At 44.7% G+C, this 19,362-nt stretch overlaps 2 long non-coding RNA genes across 13 annotated transcripts; both read left to right on the top strand.

Annotated features, from left to right (window-relative positions):
- The first annotated feature begins 11,971 nt into the window (after positions 1-11,971).
- Positions 11,972-17,227, top strand: LOC144289428 (uncharacterized). 11 transcript variants are annotated; one of them, XR_013357312.1, is made up of 5 exons: positions 11,973-12,267; positions 13,208-13,748; positions 14,250-15,924; positions 16,354-17,053; positions 17,168-17,227. It is a non-coding gene; the product is annotated as an uncharacterized LOC144289428 (long non-coding RNA). The 11 variants fall into 11 exon arrangements; XR_013357310.1 differs by having other exon boundaries at positions 13,208-13,478; positions 13,596-13,748; positions 16,354-17,221; XR_013357314.1 differs by having other exon boundaries at positions 11,974-12,267; positions 16,354-16,493; positions 17,045-17,221.
- A 91-nt stretch (positions 17,228-17,318) lies between these two features.
- LOC144289427 (uncharacterized) lies at positions 17,319-18,405 on the top strand. 2 transcript variants are annotated; one of them, XR_013357305.1, is made up of 3 exons: positions 17,319-17,359; positions 17,500-17,621; positions 18,101-18,405. It is a non-coding gene; the product is annotated as an uncharacterized LOC144289427 (long non-coding RNA). The 2 variants fall into 2 exon arrangements; XR_013357304.1 differs by lacking the exon at positions 18,101-18,405 and adding an exon at positions 17,780-18,091.
- The last annotated feature ends 957 nt before the right edge of the window (positions 18,406-19,362 follow it).

Genomic DNA, 19,362 nt, shown 5'->3' with positions numbered 1-19,362 from the left:
TAAATACATGTGGAAAACATTTTACATGTGTAAAAAATACATATATGTGGGATACACATTGGAATATATTAAATTAAAATGAAGAAATTCTATACATCAAAATACACTATTAAGAAAATTAAAAGGCAAGCCTTTGGGAACCCTGGGTGGCGCAGCGGTTTAGCGCCTGCCTTTGGCCCAGGACGCGATCCTGGAGACCCGGGATCGAATCCCACATCGGGCTCCCGGTGCATGGAGCCTGCTTCTCCCTCTGCCTATGTCTCTCTGCCTCTCTCTCTCTCTCTGTGTGACTATCATAAAAAAAAAAAAAAATTTAAAAGGCAAGCCTTTTAGGTTTCAGGGGGGTTTACAGTTCTGTGAATAAGATAGTCACTTGATAAATATTTGCTGAATCAATTAATAAATGAATACACTCTGGGGTTTCCTGAAGTGGCAGGCTTTCCAGTGCATTTTAATGAAATGAAATCAATTTATGAAAACGTGATTTGCACCTCCCTTCTCCCCCCAAACAAATTAATTGTGTAAAGCAAAAGATCAGATGTGGACTGAATAAATATTCTGTTGCTGCTCTGTCACTGAGCATGGCCCCAGCCCTCTCCCCCATGCCCTGCCTCAGAGTCAGTTTCCCTTATCTGTAAAGGTAATAACAGCCACCTGCTAGCATAGTACTTTAAAGAGTGTAAGAGTTAAAAGAGTCCTCGTGAGTATAAATATATCAGCGCCAAAGAAACAGAAGCAGTTAAAATAATTTTTTCATGTGAATTGTGAACACATACAGAAAATTGTACCAAAAAGAAATGTACATCTGGAGTGAGTTACCACAAGGCAAGTACCCAGAGAGCCACCAATCAGGGCAGAAAATTGAATGCTAGAAGTATCCAGAAATCCCTTTGTGCCCTTCTTAATCCTTACTTTCTTCATCCTCCCCCCAAATGACCACTATCCTGACTTTTGGTAATTACTTCCTCTCTCTCTCTTTTAAAATAGTTTTATGATTGTATTAAGCAAAGAGCCCTAAGTCATGATTGCTGTTTTTTAAAAAAATAGGAATGGAATCCCGCAGTTTGTCTCCTTTTTTGTTTGGCATGTTCCATTTAGCATTGTTCGTGACATTCGTCCATGCTGGTGTGTAGCTGCTCGTTCATTTTCCTTGTTGTGTGGTATTTCTTCGTAAATGTCCTATAGCTAACATCTCCATTTTCTTGTTTATGGACATGTGGCTCATTTCCCGTTTGGAGCTATTATGAATAATGCAGTTATGGACATTTTCCTACCTGTCTTGAACACTTTGCACGTGCTGCTGAGAACTCTTTGTACATGTTGTGCATGCACTTCTGCTTGAGAACAAATTTGGAGTGGAATTTCTGGGTCACACAGTATGCTTGTCTACAACTTTAGTAGATATTGCTAAACTGGATTCCAAAACAATTCTGTCCATTTACACTGTTGCCAGCAGAATGTGAGAATTACTGTTATTCCCCATCATGTCAACACCTTTTGCCAGAACTTTAAATTCTAACCTATTCTCATGGATATATTAAGGTATCTATATCATTGTGGTATGAATTTGCATCTCCGTAATTACCAATGAGCTGAGCATCTCTTCGTGTGTTTATAGATCTTTTGGATATTCTCTTTGGTGAAACAGCTGTTCAGTCCCTTGCCCTTGTCCCTTTTCTTTTGAGTTTTCTGTCTTTTTTTTATTCAATAAGAATGAGGGAGTGCTTTTCATATTCTGAATGTGGGCCTCTGTCTATTATATGTCACTAATATCTACTCCCATTCTGTAACTTCCCTTTGAACTTTTTTAAGGGTGTCTTTGATATCTAGAATTTCTTAATTTTAATTTAATATATTCCAGTATGTATTACACCTATGTATTTTATACCTAATATAAATAACATTCATAAATTATACATAAAATAGATATTCACATATATAACATATATTTCATGTGTATTCCACACATTCCAACATGTCAGTGTTTCTCTTTAACAGATTTTCTTGTATCTTGTTGAAAAAAGATTTCTTTGACCCTGGGATTACAAATTCTCTTTATATGATTCTAGAAGCTTTATTGTTTTACCTTTCATATTTAGATCTACAATTCCACCTGGACCGGATTTTCTTATCATGGGAGGCACGATCAGTTTAATATTTTCCTCATGGAAAACCATGGATAACCAATGATTTTATTTATATTTATTAAAAATAATTCCCCGCACCCCATCCTGACCTATTACTATTTTAAAATAATAAATTGAGCATCCGATTTTTATATTTCTGGAGTCTCTTCTCTGTTGGTCTGTTTGATTACATAACCTTGTACAGAACTGTGTTGTCTTAAGCAATGTAGCTTTATAACAGGTCCTGATAACTGGTAGAACAAGTTCTCCTACTATGCTCTTTTTTTTTTCAGGATTGTCTTGGTTATTCCTGGCTTTTGCTCTTCCACATAAATATTGGAATGAGCTTGTTCATTGATGGGATTTTGATTAGGACTGCATTGAAGCTATACAGCAATTAGAAGTAATTTACATTTTTACAATATTGAGTTTTGCAATCTATGAAAGTGATACATACCTTCATTTACGTAGGTTTTCTTTAATTTTATTTGTATTTGATATTTATTGATACTAGCATAGTGGTTTCTTTTAAAAATATTTTCTGTTTGTTACTATCTATAGAAATTCAATAGATTTTTATATATTAACCTTGTATTAATTCAATTCCAGTTTTAGTTCTTTTCTATTCCTTATCTTTTCCTTGCCTTGATGCACTGGTTAGAATCTCTGATAAAATGCCTAATGGAAGTGATGATAGTGAATCCCTTTGACAGGTTCTTGATCTCAAAGGGCAAAGCGTTCAATATTTCATCATTAAATATGACACTTGGCATAGGTTTCTATATATTTCCCTTTTCAGATTAAGAAAGTTTCATTCTATTCCTACCTTGATAAGATTTAAAAATTAATGAATGTATGTTAAATGCAATCAATTTTCTTCATCTTTGGAGAAAATCATATGCTTTTTCTACTCTATTTTGTTAATGTGGTGACTTCTAGATATTAAACCAAACTACAAATTTTGTAATAAATCTGAGTTGCTGTGATTGATATGTCACTGGATTTGATTGGCTAATATTTGATTTAGGATTTTTCCATTTATTTTTCTAAGTGATATTTTCATACTCATGATGTCTTTTTGGGTTTTGGTATTGATTATACTCTGGCCTCATAAAACAAGTTGTGAAGTTTTCCTTTTTTTCCTCTTATCTGGATTTAAATTTCCAGTAGAAATTGTTGGCAAAGCCACCTAGGTCTTAAATGTATTTTGTGAAAGGTTTTTAATTATACTTTCAATTTCTCTAATAGTTTGATAGAACATTTATTTTTTTATTTTTGACAGAACACTTAATATTTTGTATTTTTTCCTCCTTTTCCCCTGAGCTTATTGAGATATGACAAATAAAAATTACATGTATTTAGGTTGTACAATGTGATTTTTATTTTTTTTAAAGATTTTCTTTACTTATTCATGAGAGAGAGAGAGAGAGAGAGAGAGAGGCAGAGACACAGGCAGAGGGAGAAGCAGGCTCCATGCGGGGAGTCCATGTGGGACTCCATCCTGGGACTCCAGGACTATGCCCTGGGCCGAAGGCAGGCACTAAACCGCTGAGCCATCCAGGGATCCCCTCAATGTGATTTTTAAAAGTGTACAATGTGGTGATTTAATATACATATTTTGTGTAATAATTACTGTAATCAAGTTACCTTACAGTTACCATTTGTATGTGTGTGTGGTAAGAACACTTAAAATCTACTTTCTTAGCAGATTTCCAGTATTCAATATAGCATTATTAACTATAGTCACCCTAAACTTATTCATCTTATAACTGCAAGTTTGTACCCTTTGACCAATGTCTCCCCACATTTCTCCTATCCTCCTGTCCTTGGCAGTCACTGTTTTACCCTCTGGTTCTATGGGTTCTACTTTTTTAGATTCCAGATATAGATGAGATCATACAGAACCATTTTTTTTCTAAGTCTGTCTTATTTCATTTAACATAGTGTTCTCCAGGTTCATCCATGTTGTAGCAGATAGCAGGATTTCCTTCTTTATAGCTGAATAATATTCCTCTCTCTCTCTCTGTGTGTGTATGTGTGTGTGTAATGTGTGTCTACATCAAATTTTCTTTATCCTTCCATCTGTCAATGGTCACTCACGTTTCCACATTTCCATATCTTGGCTATTGTGAATAGTGAGTGCTGTAATCAACATGAAAGGGTAGACACTTTGAGATAATGATTTCATTTCCTTTGGATATATACCCAGAAGCAAGATTGCTGGATCATATGGTGGTTCTATTTTTAAGTTTTCGAGGAACTTCCATAATGTTTTCCATAATGACAACACCAATTTACATTCCTACCAACAGTGTATAAGAGTTCCCTTTTCACCACACGCTCTACAACACATGTTATCCCTTGTGTTTTTGAAAATAGCCACCCTAACAGGTGATATCTCATTGTGGTTTTGATTTGTATCTCCCTGATGATTAATGATGTTGAGCACCTTTTTATGTATCTGTTAGCTCTTTATATGCCTTCCTTAGAAAAATGTCCCTTCAGGTCCTTTGCCCATTTACTAATCTGATTATTTAGTATTTTTAATATTGAGTTGTGTGTGTTCCTTATACGTTTTGAGTACTGACCCCTTAAAAAATGCATGGATTGTGAACATTTTCTCCCCTCTGATAGGTTGTCTTTTCATCTTGCTAATGATTTCCTTTGTTGAGCAGAAGCTTTTCAGCTTGATATAGTCCTACAGGCTTTTGTTGCCTGTGCAATTGATACCATATCTGAAAAAAAAAAGTGACCAAGATCAATTCAAGTAGCTTTCCTCCTGTGTTCTTCTGAGAACTTTACAGTTTTAGGTCTTACATTCAAGAATGCATATATTCTAAATTAATTTTTGTGTATGGTGTGAGATGAGTCCAGTTTCATTTTTTGCATGTGGAATATTCAGTTTTCCCAACCCCATTTATTGAAGAGACTACCTTTTCCCCAGTGTGTATTCTTGGCACTCTTATCAAAGATTAATTGACTGTATATACTAGGGTTTATTTCTGGGTTTTCCTTTCTATTCCATTGGACTATGTGTCTGTTTTATCCCAGTACTATACTGTTTTGATGACTACAGCTTTGTGAAATAGTTTGAAATCAGGAAATATATTGCCTTCAGTTTTATTATTCTTTCTCAACATTGTTTTGGCAATTTGGAGTCTCTTGTGGTTCTGTACAAATTTTAAGGTTGTTTTTTCTAGTTCTGTGAAAATACAGTTGGCATTTTAATAAGGATTGCTTGCATTTGTAGATTATTTTGAGTAATACAGATATTTAAACAATAGTAAACCTTGTTCCACTTCCTTTTGTATTTTATTTATTTTTTGGCTGTCTTTTTAAATTTCTTCCATCAATATCATATACTTTCAATGAAAATATCTTTCTCTTTCTTGGTTAAATTTATCCTAAGTGTTTTATTTTTTTGATGCTATTGTAAATAAGATTGTTTTCTTTCTTTTTTTTTTTTAAAGATTTTATTTATTTATTCATGAGAGACACAGAGAGAGAGGCAGGGACACAGGCAGAGGTCGAAGCAGGTTCCCTCTGGGGAGCCTGATCAGGACTCGATCCTAGGACCCCGGGATTACAACCTGAGACCGAAGGCAGATGATCAACCACTGAGCCACCCAGGAATCCCAATAAGATTATTTTCTTGACTTTTTTTTTTTTGATAGTTTGTTGTTAGTATATAGAAATGCAACTGATTTTTTATATATTGACTTTGTATCCTGCAAATTTACTGAATTCATTTATTAGTTCTAGCAGCATTTTGGTGGAGTCTTGGGAGTTTTCTTTAAATAAGTTCATTTCATCTTCAAACAGAGACAATTAATTTCTTCTTTCTGATTTAGATGTCTTTTCTTTCTTTCTTTCTTTCTTTCTTTCTTTCTTTCTTTCTTTCTTTCTTTTTTTTTTTTTTTGCCTAATTTCTCTGGCTGGGACTTCCAGCGCTATGTTGAATGGAAGTGGTGAGTGTGGGCACTCTTTTCTTGTTTCTAATCTTAAAGGAAAAGCTTTCAGCTTTACACAGTTGAGTATGAGGTTAACTGTGGGTTTGTCATATATGGTCTTTATTAATTATATTGATGTATATTCTTCCCATACCTAATTTGTTGAACTTATAACATGAAAGGATGTTGAATTTTGTTAAGTGATTTTTTTAGAGGGCATCTGTTGAGATGATCACATGGTTTTATCCTTCATTTTGTTAATGTGATTTATCATGTTTATTGACTTGTGTGTGTTAGAACATTCTTGTATCCCAGGGATAAATCCCACTTGATCTTGGTGTATGATCTTTTATGTGTTGTTGAATTAAATTTGGGAGTCTTTTGTTGGGTATTTTTGCATCTGTGTTCTTCTGGGTTATCAGTTTATAATTTTCTTTCCTTGTAGTGTCCTTGTCTAACTTTGGTATAAAGGTAATGCTGGACTTGTAAGGATGTGCAAAGGATTGGCTTGGCATGAATTCTTGTTTAAATGTTTGGTAGAATTCTCCCACGAAGCCATCTGGACCTGGGCTTTTCTTTCTTGGTAGGTTTCTGATTACTACTCCACGCTCCTTATGTGTTATTGGTCTGTTCATATTTTCTATTTCTTCATAATTCAGTCTTTGTGGGTTGTGTGTTTCTAGGGATTTATCCATTTCTTCTAGGTTATTCAGTTTGTTGGTGCATAATTGTTGATAGTAGTCTGTTATAATCCTTTGTATTCTTGTGGTATCAGTTGTAATGTATCCTCTTTCATTAGTAGTTTTATATGTTTGGGCTCTCTTTGTTTGTTTCTTTAAAAAAAAAGATTTTACTTATTTATTTGACAGAGAGAGTGAGAGAGAGAGAGAGTGCACAAGTGGGGGGAGTGGCAGAGGGAGAGGGAAAAGCAGGCTCTCCACTGAGCAGGGAGCTCAATGCAGGGCTCAATCCTGGGACTCTGGGATCATGACCTGAGCTGAAGGCAGATGCTTAACCAACTGAGCCACCCACGTACCTCCCTTTTTTCTTGGTTAGTCCAAAGGTTTGTCAGTTTTATCTTAAAAAAATAGCTCTTAGTTTTATTGCTCTTTCTTATTGTCTTTCTAGTTTCTATTTCATTTTATTCTGATCTAATTTTTACTGTTTCCTTCCTCTGCTGAACTTGAACTTAGTTTGTTCTTCTTTTTTTTAGTTCCTGGAGGTGTAAATGTTGTTTATTTGAGATCTTTCTTTTTTCTTAATGTAGGCATTTATTACTGTGAAAATCCCTATTAGAGCTGCTTTTGCTTCATTCCATAAGTTTTGATGAATTATGTTTCCATTTTCATTAGTCTTAAAATACTTTCTAATTTCCCTTTTGATTTCATCTTTGACCCATTGGCTGTGGAAGAGTGTGTTGTATAATTTCCAATACTTGTGAATTTTCTAAAGTGTCTTCCTGATACTGATTTCTAGTTTCATGGCATTGTGTTCAGAAAAAATATTTGATATGATTTCAATCTTTTAAAATTTGTTAAGGCTTGTTTTGAGGGCCACAGTATGATCTTTCCTGGAGACTGTTCAATGTGTGTTTGAGAAGAATCTGTATTCTGCTGCTGTTGAATGGAACATTCTGTATGTGTCTGTTAAGCCCATTTGGTCTGTAGTGTTACTCAAGTCTGCTATTTCCTTACTGATGTTCTGTCTGGATGATCTATCCATTGATGAAATGGGGTGGATAAAAGTGGGGTATTGAAATCCCCTACTGTATTATTGCTGTCTATTTTCCTCTTCAGCTCTGTTAATATTTGTTTTATATTTTTAGATGGTTCAATGTTGAGTGCATGTAGGCTTACAGTTGTTATATCCTCTTGATGAAGTGACCCATTTAGCAGTATACAGTGGCCTTCTTTGTCTATTGAGATCAGTTTCGGCTGAAAGTCTATTATAGCCACCTGCTTTCTTTTGTCCTTTTGCATGGGATATCTTTTTCCATTCATTCACTTTCAGCTTCTGTGTGTCCTTAAAGTGAATCTCTTATTGGCAGTGTATTGTTGGATCCTGTCTTTAATTCATTCTGTGACTCTGTGTCTCTTGATTGGAGAATTTAACCCATCTGCATTTAAAGTAATTTAAAGTTAGAGTTAGGATTAGGGTCAGGCTCAGGGTTACGGCTGCTGTTATTGATGCATATATCACATATAATATTATTACATTTATCTGTGTCATAGACCCAATATTATATTATATACATACTATTTTATATAATTGCTTTTAAAATCAGTTGTGAGAAAATGAATGCTATTTTTATAATTACATAATTAGCTTTACTAATGTTCTGTGTGTATGAGAATTATCATCTAAGGTTATTTGTTTTACCCTATAGAACTTTCTTTAGTATTTCTTGTAAATCAGGTCTAATAACAAAAAATTCTCTTGCTTTTTGTTCATTTTGAAAAGTCTTTATTTAACCTGAATTTTAGAAAGATAGCTTGGCTGGAGAAGTTTCTTGGTGGGCAGTTTTTTCTTCAAGCACTTTGGATATGTTATTCCCTGCTTCTGCCTCCAATGTTTCTGTTCAGAAGTCAGCTTTTAATTTTATTGAAGTTCCTTTGTAAGTTAAGTGACAGAGTCATCTTTCTCTTGATGTTTTCAGGATTTCTTGTCTTTGGGGCACCTAGGTGGCTCAATGGTTGAGTGCCTGTCTTTGGCTCAGGTCATGATTCTGGGGTCCTGGGATCAAGTCCCACATCGGGCTCCCTGCAGGGAGCCTGCTTCTCCCTCTGCCTGTGTCTCTGCCTCTGTGTGTCTCTCATGAATAAATAAAATCTTTTTAAAAAAGATTTCTTGCCTTTGACTTTCAGCATTTTTAATATGATGTATGCTTTTGAATCTTTCTGCAATTATCCTATTTATAGTTCATTGAGCTTCTGGATGTGCAGGTTATGGTTTTCAGTGAATTTGGGAAGTTTCTGCGATTATTTCTTCAATTATTTTTTTCTGCCCTTTTCTCTCTCTCCTTGTATTCTGGTAATGCCATTATGTCTGTATTGATGCAGTTGATGGTGTGTTACATTTCTTTGATACTATTCATTTTTCTTCATTCTTTTTTGTCTCTGTTCTTGCATAATCTCTATTGATGTATCTTCAAGTTTGTTAATTCTTTCTCTGCCAGTTCCCATCTACTGTTGAGTTCTTTTAGTTAGTTTTCACTTTCAGTTACTCTAATTTTCTTCTCTATAACCTCCATTTGGTCTTTTAAAATAATTTCTATCTCTTTATTGATATTATCTGTTTGATGCAGCATGTCAGCATACTTTCTTTTACTTCTTTAATTATGCTCCCCTTTAGTCCTATGAAGACAGTTAAAATGGCTACTTTGAAATCTTTTTTAAAAAAATATTTAATTTATTTATTCATGAGAGACACACACACACAGATTGAGAGAGAGAGAGAGAGACAGAGAGAGGCAGAGACACAGGCAGAGGGAGAAGCAGGCCCCATGCAGGGAGCCCGACATGGGACTCGATCCCAGGTCTCCAGGATCAGGCCCTGGGCTGAAGGCAGCGCTAAACCGCTGAGCCACCGGGGCTGCCCTAGTCTTTTTCTATTGAATCTAACATCTGGTCACTCTCACAGGCAATTTGCATTTTTTTTTTTTTTTTTTTTTTTACTGGTGTATGGGTCATACTTTCTTATTTCTTTGCATGACATATGTATATATACATATATGTATATTTTATTTTGCTGGAAATTGGACATTTTAGATAATACACTGTATTGCTCACCTCCATATTCCAGGGCTAGTTACTACTATTTGTTTGTTTACTTTTTAGGGGTTGGATGGAAGAGAGGAACCCCCACCTTTTGACCATAGTCAGTTGGAACTAAGTCTCAGCATTAGGTAGCTGGGAACAGGATGAAAACTGTTGAAGTTCAGCTTCTTCTGACAAGAAAGCCCTCTGAATGGGAGCTGGGGAGCAGAAAGCACTGTGTTATTAGCTATAGGAGTCTGGAGTGGAGTCTGCCTCACTGAAGTGGGTTGGTAGAAGGATACCATGTACTCTCCTTTCTTACCAAATTTACATAGATTTCCTTACATAAATGTTTATTTGCTGTTTGCCATTATGACCATTTCCAGAGCCTTTAGAGTATTTTGTTCTGTTTTATCATTTTCAGCAAGTTCACTGGGGAGTGGGTCAGTAAAACTCCTCACACTCCTTCCAGGTGGTCAGAATGTGAATGTAATGGCTGGACTTTGCACCAGGAGGTGGAAGCCACATGAGGAGAGTGGAGTATCAGGGAAAAGGTGCCAGGATCCTGGTGTCATCACAGCCTGGGACAATGTACCTGACAGAGAAATAAGTTTTCTCTTTTAAGCTATTGTTATTTGGAGTTTCAATTTTTCCACAATCTAACCCCAATAATACAAATTTTGAGGCATTTTTTGTTTTTTTGGTCTTTGCTTCTCTCTGAACATTATCTTCAATGTCTCCTCATACATGTCCCAACGTCTCCTGCTGCTCATGACTCCTGTCATTAGAAATGATTGAATGACTAACTCCAGCTACAGTGTCAAGGACCCTGATTGGTCTACTAGGTGGTTGGTTTCTGCACCTGGACCAATCAACTATGGCCAGAGAGGCAGAGAAGAAACACAGATGGAGAAGCTGAGGGCCCTCCCAGAGAGGGGGAATCCCAGCCATCAGTTCTAACACAAGGTCCCATGTTGTGCTAATTACTCCCTGTCCACCACCTAGAGGTGTAAGGTACACTGTGCTTGTCATGCCACTTTCGAGCACATCTCTTAGGTTCTGGATTGACTCTCCACTTCTTCACACACCTGCTGTGTAAACTGGGCATCATCTCACCTCTCCAAACCCAGTTTCCTCATCTGTACCTCTCAGTTCCTGCTTCACGGGGTATGGTGGGGATTAGACATAGCCAGCAGTAAAGCAGCAGGCAATCTGTGAGGATCAGAGGAGCTGCTCCCATTTCCCAGTGAGGGAAGAGGCCTAGAGTAGCGCTGCGCTCCTGACTCCTCCCCTCCCAAAGCTCATCCCCCTCCCTCCCCTGCCCGAAGTCTTTGTTGTGTTTTGTTTGCTATTGTGGTAAAATACATATAACATGAAATTTACCTTCTTCATCATTTGTAAGTGTGCAGTTCAGTGGCATTAAGCACACTCACACTGTTGCTCAGCCATCCCCACCATCATCTCTAGAACTTTTTCATCTCCCCAAATGGAAACTGTGCCGGCTGAATTCTAACTCCCCATCCTCTGCACTCACCATCCTACTTTCTGCCTCTATGAATTCGATGATTCTAGATACCTCATGTAGGTGGAATCATACAGTAGTCGTCCTTTTGTGACTGGCTTATGTTACTTAGCATGATGTCCTCAAGGTGTTTCCATGTTGTAACCCATGTCAAACTTCTTTTTTCGGGTTGAATAAGATTCCATTGTCTGGACAGACCATGTTTCATTTTTCCATTCATCCATCCATGAACAGCAGAGTCATTTCACACCCCTTTCTAAGCTGGCTAGGAGGGGACTGGGGAGGGCAGGGGCTCCCTTGAGATCTGACTTCTGATGCTCAGCTGTTTCCTAACTGAATATCCAGGCAGAGATATTTATCTAGTTCGGGAGCTTTTAAGGCTGGCTGTCACTTCAGAGCTGGACTGGGGCTGGGGTGAGGCAGGGACCCATGCAAGGAGGCAGCAGGGGTAAGGTAGGAGCTGAGAATCTCAAAGCTGTGGGAGATGCGCAATCCACCTTCCTTGTTGCAGACACCTCAGGGCTGGGTCTCTATGGCCCTCACTTGGGAGGGGCAGTCACAGATCCCACAGAGAGGAGAGGCCCCTGGGTTCTGGTTCCAGGGTTGCTTAGACAACCTGGGAAGCCTGAGTTCCTTCCCAAAGAATCCATCCCCTGCCTTCCAGCCACCTGAGTAGTGTTCTAGAACTCAAATGTGGCCCTGGCACTCCTCCCATGGTCCCCCATGGCTCTCAGAAACAAGCCAGAGCCAGGGCCAGGATTAGAAGGAAAGAAAGGAGCAAGTAGGCACCTATAAACTTGTGCAGGTATGCACTTTCAGGGCCGTGTAGACCTATAGCATGGAGGCGGAGGGCGACAGCATGGGCTCCAGGCCTGACTGGAGGCCTGACTGCACTCACAGCTGGGGAACCACAGGCAAGTTACTTGGGGCCTTCCTTTCTCCATCTGTAAAGTGAGGATGCAAGTAGTTGCCCCCCTGGGTGGTGGTGTGGGGGGTGACGTGAGGGGTGGCATGGGCAACCGCCACAGACGTCTGAGGCTGGGAGTCCCAGATCGGGGTGTTGGCAGGCTGGGTTTCTGGTGGGATTCTCTTCCTGTCTTGCAAATGGCTGTCATCTTGCTGTGTGCTCATGGGGCCTTCTCTTGGTGTGTGCGTGGATTCAGGGAGAGAGAGTATGAGCTCTCTGGTGTCTCTTCTTATAAGGACACCACTCCTATGGCATCAGGGCCCCACCCCGGGACCCCTTTTAGCCCTCAATTACCTCCTTGTAGGCCCCATGTCCAAATACAGTCACATCAAGGGTTAGGGCTCCAACACAGGAATTTTGGGTGACACAAAAGAGTTAATCCCCGTGGAGTACAAGAACCCGAGGATTTTGCTACTACAGGTGTCATCTCTAGGTTCTTGCACATGTCCTTTCTTCTGTTCTCTAGAGCACACTACCTCATCTCCAGGAAGACCTTCCTGACCACCCCCTGCATCACCCTGGAGTTGGGGAGATGCCTCCTCCCTTGGGCTCCCACTGGCCTCCAGGCCTCTTATTGAGCCCCCCCACCCCCCATTACAGCAACACTCTTCTGACTTATGATAATCTGTTTGCTTGACTAATGCCCACCCACCCCCACACACACTGCCTGAGAGTGCAGGTAAGATGCCCCAGGGCCCCAGGAGTTATAGGCTGAGGAAATGACGGTTGTCAGCCTCAGTTTCCCCTGATGTCCACATCGCTCTGGTTGCAGTCAGGTGTCAGCTCAAAGGCCACACATCAGAAAGGCCTTTCCTGGCCACCCTGTCAAGTGGGGCTCATCTCTACAATCATTATCGAGTCCTTGCCCTGATCTGTTTTCTTTCTAGCACTTTCTGAGACCGGAATGATCCTGGCTCTTTATTATGTTTCCTTACTTTCCTGGAGTGTAAGCCCTGTGAGGGCAGGGGCCTTGCCTGAAACCCCAGGAGCCCGGCACGGTGCATCGGACATGGGTTTGTTGACCGAACAGCTCGGTGGGCAATCGGGTCTCTGAGGCCAGAGAAGGAAGGTAACATGTGTCCACGCCCTGCTGGCTGTTCAAGGCAAAAGGAAGATCCGGGCACGTTGACAACACCTGCAGACCCGCATCCGGAGAGGGTACATGGCATTTACAAGGCACTTTGCCTGAGGCTGGGTGGAAAACCACTGGGCTGTAACCTCAGTCCCTGGGCTTCCGCCCCCCCAGCTCCTCCAGCTTGGGCTCTTGGGAAGCAGGTGCCGAGACCGTTTCAGTGCATGTTAGGGATCGACATTTGTAGAAGGAAAAGGGAGAAGTCAAACTGCCTTGCAGACCCTGCAAAGCCTTGGTCACCCTGTGAGCTCTTCTGAACGGATACCGCCCCTGGAGCTGTCCTGTGTCCGGGCAAGGTGACTGGGCCTTTCTAGTCCCAGGTTGTTGGATGTGGGCTGCCCTGAGAAGGGAGTCACCTCACACCAGCTGGCTCGGCAGCTGAGGGAGACCCCGAGGCAGGGACAGCTGGAGGGTGCCTGCTAGCCACCCCTGCACCCAGCTGGCCAGCGAATCCTTCCTGGAGAGGGAGCTGGGCAGTGCATCTCCCAGCACACTACTGCCTGCCTCTGCCCACGTCCCTGGTCCCCAGAGCATTGTCTGCTCTGGTCCTGAGACCCCTGTGTTTCCCCTCTCTTTTCACCATCCTTCAGATGCTGATCTGAGAATCATGGGGTTTGGGGCACCTGGGTGGCTCAGCAGTTGAGGGTCTGCCCTCGGCTCAGGTTGTGATCCTGGGGTCCTGCAATCAAGTCCCACATCGGGGTCACTGCAGGGAGCCTGCTTCTTCCTCTGCCTGTGTTTCTGTCTCTCTTTGTGTTTCTCATGAGTAAATAAATACATTTTTTTTTTTTTTAAAGAATCATGTGGTTTCATCCTGAGCTCCCACTTCAACCAACAGGCGGAGGCTGCCTGGAGTGCTGTGTTGAGAAGGGTTCTGAGGCTGGCCCAACAGGAAAGGATGTTGTAATCAATTAGCAACGTTTGCGTGGGCTTGGGAAGGACACGGTGGTTTGCACGCCAGGATTTTCCTAGGCCTTCCTCTGCCATTTCCTCACCTGGCGCTGCTTCACCTCCAGGATCCCTGGGTCTGCAATCCTCCCTCTGAGTTCCTCCTCTCCTACTTGCTCCTGGTCTCACTGGCTCCCAGGGGAAGGGGAAGGCCCAGTGACTTGGCTTTGGGAGATGGTCGAGAAGCTGAGGAAACTTGGCCGAAGTCATCGTTGTTTGAGCCTCGATTTCCTCATCTGCAAACAGCACCTGGCCTCTCCCCCAGGACGTAGTGGGAGCCTCACAAAGCTCCAGGGAGAGGGGTGCTGATGGGAGAGGCATCTGACTCTGATCCTGGGCCCCTGGCAGCAGCCCCCATGCTGGGGGGTGCGCAGGGCACGTGGCCAGGATGGCTGGGAGTGGCTCTGCTGTGCTGGGGGTGGGGGTGGGGGTGTGGTGGAGGCAGGAATGACATCTCCCAGCATTTCCACAAAGGGGTGTTGATCCAGGGTGGTCCCTCACACACTCTCCCTGTGGTTCTGATGCCCATTGCCTCGGAGACCAGCCATGGGCACCCTGGGAATGACTGTGGAGGTGATCGCTCCGGGAGGAGGACAGGGCCACAGGTATGCACATGACCAGCCCTCGGCCCTCCTTTGCACAGATACGGAACCTGAGGCCCCAGGGTGGCGGTGACCCAGTCAACACCAGGACCAGGAACGAGGCCGTTTGCCTTCCTGCTGCTCGGAAAAGAAAGCTCTGCAGCTTCTCCCTTCCCAGGCACAGGTTGCCAAACACAGGTGTCCTCAAGGGGAAGAGGATGTGCCACCTAGGCCCAGCAGGGGCGCCCACTGCGATGTTGAACCACTAAGCCCAATATGCTGAGGCCTCTTTAATGTTGGTTTGGCCTCTTCCAGAATAAGAAATGCTACCGGGGCGCCTGGGTGGCTCAGGTGGTTAAGCAGCTGACCCTAGGTTTTGGCTCAGGTGAGGATCTTAGCATTGAGATCGGACCCCACATGGGGCTCCAGGCTCAACTGAGGCACAGAGTTAGGAAACTTGCCCAGACTCAACAGCCAGAAAGTGGTGGAGCCAGATGAAAGCTCAGTAGCATCTTCTCCATTTCCCTTCTGGGTACCCTCCTCTGCCTTTGGTCACATTTAGACTACGCACTCAGGCTCTCTCCACCTGGGTTTGCACAGTGGGGCAGCAAGGGGAGCTGGGAGTGAAACAGGACAGAGGTCAGGGCACTTGTCGCTGGCTCCTTCCTGCTGTTTGCCAGTGGCTGCACCCTGATCCCTTTCATAGTGTAGCTCCAAGCTCTGGTTGTGTACAATTTTGGGTGACTCTCTATCTCCCAATTTCCTCCTTTCTGTCCCTTCCTTGAAATCACTACAAGGTAGAAGCAAGTACTACGTGCTCTCTGGTGGTCAGGGAAGGAAGACAGTAGACTTAGGGTGAGGATCAACATTTGAGAAGAGAGCTGAGTGCCAGAAAGAGAGCCAGCCATGCACAGATGACAGCTGCTGGTGGGAGAGCCATCAGGTAGGAGGTGCAAAGGTCCTGCGGCAGCCATGTTCTTGGCATATTTGAGAAAAAACGTAGAAGCCAGTGTGGTGAAGTGGAGTGACTGGGGAAAGTGGTGGGGGATGAGGTTATGGTGGAGGTTCAGAGGAGAGCGCCCTGCCAGCCACTGAAAGTGCTCTGGATTCAGGCATGAGGGGAGGAGACCCTGAGGGGGTTGAGCAGAGATGTTATTGGATGCAGAGGTTTGCCCTGGCTGTGGCTTGCGTGGAGGGCAGAGAGGGGCGGTTCCAACCATCCCCGCAGGACCCGGCAGTGTCTCGGGCCAGGGTGGCAACAGCAGAGGTAAAAATTCTGGACTGAGTTTTAGAGCTGTGCCAAGATCCCCTTAGAGTTAGATGTGGGTGTGAGGCAGGGAGGAAAGGAGATGTCTCTGGCTTTTGGCCTCAGCAGCCGTGAGGATGGGGCTGCTGTTCACCGAAATGGGGACAGTCGAAGGAGTTGACGGGGGTGGGGGGGGACTGCTGTGCGCCCCACATGGCCCGACATTTGTCCTGGATACGGGAGTGCAGGTGTGAGGAGGAAGGCAGGTAAGTCTGGAGCTCTGAGGGGAGGCCAGGCTGGAGCAGGACCCCCCAGTGCAAATAACGGTTAGCGTCAGTGGTCGCACGAAGGCAGGAGGAGCCAGGGGTCTGGCTCCGCAGGCAGCCCGGGAGGGCCAGCCGTGGTCATTGCTGCAGGAGGGCTTCCTGGGGGGTCGGGCGCATGGAGCAGGGGAGGGCCAGTCCACGGGGCCCAGCCTGCGGCCTCCGCCTCTGCCCTGGGTCTGGGCAATTGCCCACCAGCAGCAGCCCGGCCTTCACCACGGCCGGCCTCTGTCCACCTCTCTGACATCCCAGCACCTGTTGGGCCACTGGCTCCAGTGACCAGACAACTGTTATTCCGATGTGCCCTGAGGACTCCCACGCCCCAGAGCTGCTTGTGTGACCCCATGGGCCACCCAGAGCGAACCTCAGGATGTCTGCTGAAGTCCCTGGGGAGCACAAGTCCCGCCACTGGGCTCTCCAAGCCCAGGAATGGAACTTGGAGCTGCTGGAAGTCACCTTTGCACATCCCCCTCCCCTCACCACCACCGGAAAAGGCTTTCCAGGTGGGAGCAACTCGCAGGAAAGCAGGAGGGAGCAGCAGAGAGAGGCGGAGCCCTGAGGCTGGAGGTCCTGAGTCCCAGCTGCAGCTCATCCTGGTCTTCCCGCGCATTCTTCAGTGGCCGAGACAGCTGGATGTCCTGAGGCTCAGACCAGGTCCAGGGGGCATCGGAAAGAATATCACATTGAATTTAACCCACTCAACGACTTTTTTTTTTTTTTTTAAGATTGTACTTATTTACTTATGAGAGGCACAGAGGGAGAGGCAGAGACACAGGCAAAAAAGAAAGAATTCGGACAAACGCCCAAGGGTAGTGGAGTGGCGCTCTGGGTGTGCAGGGCCGGGCCTCTCCGGGCCTCTGGGTTGCCTGGGCCTGTGCACAGGGGCCCCCCAGCCGCCCCATCTTTCCTGGGGCTTCCTTTCCCCAGAGCTGCCACCCTTCCTCCTCAGTCTGCCAAGTTTCCTGATACCATGTGTGTGACGTCTGGGTGCTCACCCGCGTGCCACATCCTTCCATCTCCGGGTACTTCGGTGGCCACCGGTAGCCCCTCCAGCTCCCCGCTCCCTGGCAGGTAAGACGGCAACAGACCCCCTCCGGGTCAACGGGAGGAAATGGCACACGTCCTGGTCCTGGGGGCTCTGGGAAAAGGTTTGCTTCCTGGAGGAAAAGCTAGAGCCTCTCAAGGAGAAAGCACTTTGCCCCTGCCTCTTGCTTCCTTGGTTGGAACAGGCCGGCCTTGGGACTCAGGCGGCGGGAGGGTGGAAGGGCCTGACCCGGCAGCTGCCGGAGCTCCAGAACTGCCACTTCCAGAGGCCTCGCTGAGTAAACAATCAACGTCCGTATGGTTTAAGCAACTGTTCACCCAGCATCCTGCCATCACAGACCAAAGCCGTCCCGACTCGTGCAGCAGCCAAACCGTCCCAAACCGTCTGACTCGTTCAGACATTCATCAAACATTTCATCAAACGTTTCACGAGTATTCCCTGCTGGCTGGCACGTTATCACATTGAATTTAACCCACTCAACGACTTTTTTTTTTTTTTTTTTAAGATTGTACTTATTTACTTATGAGAGGCACAGAGGGAGAGGCAGAGACACAGGCAGAGGGAGAAGCAGGCTCCTCGCAGGGAGACCGATGTGGGATTCGATCCTGGGACCCTGGGGTCACACCCTGAGCTGAAGGCAGACGCTCAACCGCTGAGCCACCCAGGTGCCCCACTCAGCGACTTTTGAACACACATATTATCCCCACGGGGAAGATGAGGAATATAGGTACGTCACAGTGATCCTAGTTTGCTGTGCCAGGTAAAAACACTTCTCCGTGGCTGAGCATGGCAGAAGCATGTTTTCACTCACATTGAGTTGAGTGGGTGATTGTGATGGGGTGATCTGTGTCGACTCCGTACAGTGATTCAGGGATCGAGGCTGATGGAGGCTCAGCCACCTCAATGCATGGCTCTCCAGCCACCCTGGGTGTCAACATCGGATGGGCAGACATGGGTAGAAAGTGTGTGTGTGGTCACACAGGAGGCCTCCTGGGCCCGAGCTGGGTGGGATGGGCATTGGCTCCACTCACACGTGTTCACTAGCTGTACCCAGAGCAAAGGAGGTGGGAACATAGCTGATTCTCCAGGCCCAGGAGGAAAGGGCCATGGGTTTGCTGGCAGTTAGCCAATCCCCCCAACTGGACTCAGGGTGCCTCTGTAGCTCACCCCACTAGACTCTCAGACGACTGGGGGGGGGGCGTGCCTGCTTTGTGTTCTCGAGTAATTAGAAGCCTGGGGCTGCTGGCTGAGCCGGGCACTGCCCCAGGACCAGTCCTCCGCAAGTGCAGAGGCCCTCTAGGTTTTATTGGGGCCACACTCCTCCTCCCGCCCTCACCTATCTCCGGGTGGGCTCTCTGACAGCCTGTCATTAGCAGTTCTGTTCTGCGTGCTGACTCACGGAGGCGAGGCTGTCTGGAGTAGGGTGCAGAAGACAGGAGGGTGAAATGGGATCCAGGTCTGCTGCATCCTTGCCCTGAGGCCAGGGGCAAGGCCTCCATTTCTCCATCTGCAGAGGGCACTGATGCTGCTGCGGGGGATGGTGAGCTGGTGCATAAGGGCACCCGGAGCTGCGTGTTGGCGAGGCCTTGCTCCCACAGAGTCCTCCAGCCTCTGCGTCATGTCCATCTTATAGATGAGACAGTGGAGGCCTCCAGTGTAGGTCAGAGTCCTTGCTCCCCCCACCACTCACTCTCCTCACAGGGGTGCTCCAGGGCGCTCAGGACCACATGTCACTGGTTGTGTGGAAGGCCTGGCTCACTGGCCACC

The sequence above is a fragment of the Canis aureus genome, chromosome 19 (genome assembly GCF_053574225.1).
Source record: "Canis aureus isolate CA01 chromosome 19, VMU_Caureus_v.1.0, whole genome shotgun sequence".
NCBI lineage: Eukaryota > Metazoa > Chordata > Mammalia > Carnivora > Canidae > Canis > Canis aureus.
This window is presented reverse-complemented; position numbering and strand designations above follow the sequence as displayed.